Source organism: Orycteropus afer, unplaced genomic scaffold (genome assembly GCF_000298275.1).
Source record: "Orycteropus afer afer isolate SDZICR_OR568_19922 unplaced genomic scaffold, OryAfe1.0 scaffold00715, whole genome shotgun sequence".
Classification (NCBI taxonomy): domain Eukaryota; kingdom Metazoa; phylum Chordata; class Mammalia; order Tubulidentata; family Orycteropodidae; genus Orycteropus; species Orycteropus afer.
The window spans coordinates 793,408-798,258 of record NW_006922302.1 but is presented as its reverse complement, the minus strand read 5'-3'; positions in this window follow the sequence as shown (position 1 = coordinate 798,258).

Sequence of the window (4,851 nt, the reverse complement as noted above, 5' to 3'; positions counted from 1 at the left end):
AGGTCTACTTTTCAACGAACCTGGTGAAAAGGCAGCTGCCAGACACTTAATTTCAAATAATGATACAATACAAGAGACTGATCTGAAGGATTGCAAAAGGGGCAAGGAAGCAGAATCTTCTGACCTTCCACAAGAGGAAGACAGAATCACCCTCAGCAACCCAATGCTTGCTCCCATGAGACCAGACATGCCACCACCTTCCAGCCCACTTACTAACCTTGATATCATCCATTCCTCCCACAAACTACCTTTTTGCTGTGTGCTGTTGCTGTTAGGTGCCATCAAGTCTTCTCTGACTCATAGTGACCCTACACACAGCAGAAGGAAACACTGCACAGTCCCGCACCGGCTCTGTAATTCCTGCTATACTTGACCCCATCACTGCTGCCACTGTGTCAATCCATATCGAGGTCCTTCCCTTCTTTCATCAATACTCTACTTTACCATGCATGACATCCTTCTAGAAGGAATGGTCAGTTCTGACAACATGATCAAATTATGTAAGATGAAGTCTCGCCATTCTTGCTTCCAAGGAGCATTCCAGCTGTACTTCCTCCAAGACAGATTTGTTAGTTCTTTTAGCAGTTCATGGTACTTTCAGTATTCTTTGCCAGCCCCACAACTCAAAAGCATCAATTCTTCTTCGGTCTTCTTTATTTATTGTCTAGCTCTCACATACATATCAGGCAATTGAAAATACCATGGCTTGTGTCAGGAGCACATTAGTCATCAAGGAGACATCTTTGTTCTTCAGCACTTGAAGGAGGTCCTTTGCAGCCATTTGCCAAGTGTTGTGTGTTGTTTGATATCCTGACTGCTACTTCCATTGGTGTTGATTGTAGAACAAAGCAATATAAACTCTTTGACAACCTCAAACTTTTTTCCATTTATCATAATGCTGCTTATTGGTCCAGGTGTAAGTATTTTTGTTTTCTTTATATTGAGGTGTAATCCATACTGCAGACTGTATTCTTCAACCTTCATTAGTAAGTGCTTTAAGTCATCCGCACTTTCAGCAAGCAAAGTTGTGTCATTAGCATATTGCAGGTTGTTAATTATTCTTCCTCCAATCTTGATGCCATGTTCATCTTCATGTAGTCCAGTTTCTTGGATTATTTGCTCAGCATATAGATTGAATCCATATGGTGAAAGGACACAGCACTGACACACTCTCTTCTTGATTTTAAACCATGCAGCATCCCCTGCTCTGTTTGAATGACAGCCTACTGGTCTATGTAAAAGTTCCTCATGAGTACAATCAAGTGTTCTGGAATTCCCATTCTCCTCAATGTTATCCACAATTTGTTATGATAATCCACAATTTGTTATGATCCACACAATCAAATGTGTTGGCATAGTCAATAAAACACAAGTAAACATCTTTCTGGTATTCTTTGCTTTGAGCAAAGAACCATCTGACATCAGCAATGATAACCCTTGTTCCATGTCTTCTTCTGAATCCAGCATGCACTTTTGGAAGTTCTCTGTCAATATACTGCTGCGACCATTGTTTAATTAGCTTCAGTAAGATTTTACTTGCATTTAATATTAATGATATTGTTTGATAATCTCCACATTCTGTGGGATCACCTTTCTTTTCAATGGGTACAAATATGGATCTCTTCCAGTCAGTTGGCCAGGTAGCTGTCTTCCAAATTTCTTGGCATAGATGAGTGAGTACCTCCAGCATGGTATCAGTTTGTTGAAATGCCTCAATGGGTATTTCGCCAATTCCTGGAGCTTTATTCTTCACCAATTCCTTCAGTGTATCTTTGACTTCTTCCTTCAGTACCATTGGTTCTAGATCATATGCCACTTCCTGAAATGGATGAAGATTGATCAGTTCTTTATGGTAGAGTGACTGTGTATTCCTTCCATCTTCTTTTGATGCTTCCTGCATCATTCAATATTTTGCCCCTAGAATCTTTCAATATTGCAACTTGAGGCTTAAAGTTTTTCTTCAGTTCTTTCAGCTTAAGAAATGCCAAATATGTCCCTCCCTTTTAGTTTTGTAATTCCAGGTCCTTGCACATTTCATTATAATAATTGGCTTTGTCTGCTCAAGCTGCTCTTTGAAATCTTCTGGTCAGCTTTTTTATCTTGTCATTTCTTCCATTTGCTTTAGCTACTCTTTGCTCAAGGGTGAGTTACAGAGTCTCTTTTGACATCCATTTTGGTCTTTTCTTTCTTTCTCATCCTTTTAATGACCTCTTGCTTTCTTCATGGATGTTGTTCTAGTTGTTATCCCACAATTCCTCTGGTTTTGGTCACTGTTGTTCAGTGCATCAAATCTATTCTTTAGATGGTCTCTAAATTCAGGATAAATATATTCAAGGTCATATTTTAGCTCTTGTGAACTTGTTTTAATTATCTTCAACTTCAAGATGAATTTGCATATGAGCAGTTGATGGTCTGTTCCACAATCAGCTCCTGGCCTGGTTTTGGCTGAAGATATTGAACTTTTCCATTGCCTCTTGCCAGAGATGTAGTCATTCTGATTTCTGTGTATTCCATCTGGAGAAGTCTACATGTACAGCTGCTGTTTGTGTTGTTGAAAAAAGGTATTTGCAATGAATAAGTCATTGGTCTTGCAAAATTCTATCATGTAATCATCAACATTATTTCTATTACCAAGGCCAAATTTTCCAACTACTGGTGATTCTTCTTTGTTTCCAACTTCTGCATTCCAGTCACCAGTAATAATTAACACATCTTGATTGCATGCTCAGTCAATTTCAGACAGAGAAGTTGATAAAAATGTTCAGTTTTTTTCATATTTGGCTTTGGTGGTTGGTGCATAAATTTGAGTAATAGTAGCATTAACTGGTCTTTATTATAGGCATATGGATATTATCTTATCACTGACAGCATTGTACTTCAGGACAGATTTTGAAACATCCTTTGTGGTGATGAGTGCCACACCATTCCTCTTCACATTGTCATTCTCAGCTTAGTAGATAATATGGTTGTCTGATTTAAAATGCCTAAAATGGGTCAATTTAAGCTCACTAATGCCTAAGATATCAATCTTTATGCATTCCATTTCATTTTTGACAGCTTCCGATTTTGCTAGATTCATACTTTGCACATTCCATGTTCCAAATAGTAATGGATGTTTGCAGCTCTTTCTCCTTAATTTGAGTAGTGCCACTTCAGCACATGGATGTCCTGAAAGACTTACTTTATCCATATAATTAAGGTTATTTCTACTCTGATAAGGCAGCTCTTTCCCAGTCCTATTTTGAGTGCCTTCCAACCCAAGAGGCTTATCTTCCTGCACTGTGTCAGACAATGTTTCCAAGCTATTCACAAAATTGCCTGGTAATGTATTAGACAGTGTTTCTCTGCTACTCATAAGGTTTTCCCGGGCCAATTTTTGAGAACTGGATGTCCTTTTCCTACTTCCTAGAGTATTTCTTAGCCTATAAGTATCAAACCTCTCTGCTGGGTTCGATAACTCACTGCAGTGGCCACAAAGAACTCACAGATTATGGGGTTTATTAGAGAAGCAAGAGGCTACAATTCAAGTTCAGGAACATGCTCAGTCTCTCTCAGCTGGCAAGCTCTCAGCCAGCAGTCTCTCTCAGTCACCCTCAGTTGTTTTTATCTCCTCCAGCAATTTATGTTTCCCGTGTCACTCTCTCTCTCAGGAGTACGTATCTCTCAGATCTCTGTCTTTGCAGCATGTTTCTCTCAGTCTCTCTCAGAAGTGTATTTCTCTCAACAGTTTGTCTTTCTCAGCCAGCAGTCAGGGAGACTCATTCTGCCTCTATGAAGGCTCCTTTTGAGCCTGGCAGAGTGGCCAAAACTAACCAATCCCAACATCAGGGTTCTACACACTTGAAATAAAGTGAACTTCTCAGAAAATTACTTTATGCTACTCCCAAGAGAAATACCTCACATGGATGACTTTAACAATCAAGAGCTACAAGTTGCTCATTGTAAATTCCACCATAGAGTTTACAAAGACTATGGCTAGAAAAGCCATACCATATAATTTACTACACCATGGGATTTTGATAGATAGATTAATCATTGCCCTGAAAATGTAGCTGTTGCCCAGTTTATATCAAAAATTTCTGCAAAAGTTTCATAAAATACCCTACATTCCTGTAGACATGCTTAATAAAAGAAATCACTTTCTAAGGCCAAGTTATGTTCCAGTGGCATATTTTGGCAAGAAAAATTTGTTTCTACTTTCCAGTGGATACCTGTGTCCTAGAGCAGAAACTCACACTCTGTAAAAGTAAAATCAGATTTACTGAAAGTTGAGACAGTTCAGATCAAGAAAATGTTCAAAGTCACAAAGTGAAAGTGGGCCACTCTGAGGAATGAGAAAGAGTCATTTTTATAGGATAAGTATAATAAAAAAAAGCTACATTATTATCATTGACTAGAAGACAACCCACAGAGTTGGGACAGAACATGTCAAAGCAAGGCTTTTTCCTCAGATTGGCTGATAACACATACATTATTGGTTAAGAGTAAATAATTGTAAACACATGTGCTTTTCAAGTGAATACAGAATGCTCATAAAGTAATCATAGGATATCCTTTTCTGGAAACATGTTAATAAAACTATTTTCTCAAACATGTCTTTTCCTGGGGGTCTGTTGAAAAGAATGTATGTTAATGCTATGCATCTAGTCCTTTCCGGTATAGGTTAATATACCCTGCATTTGTTTGACCACAGTAAAGACTCTCTGGGAACTGGCTGCTGACATCCTTCATCACAGAGAAAAATCTTTCCTTTAGGGTATATGGTTAAACATTGGAGAAAATAAGAAAAAAAAAAAAAAAAAAAACACTACTTTTAAAATTCAACATGGATTCCAGATTCATGTCAAGACT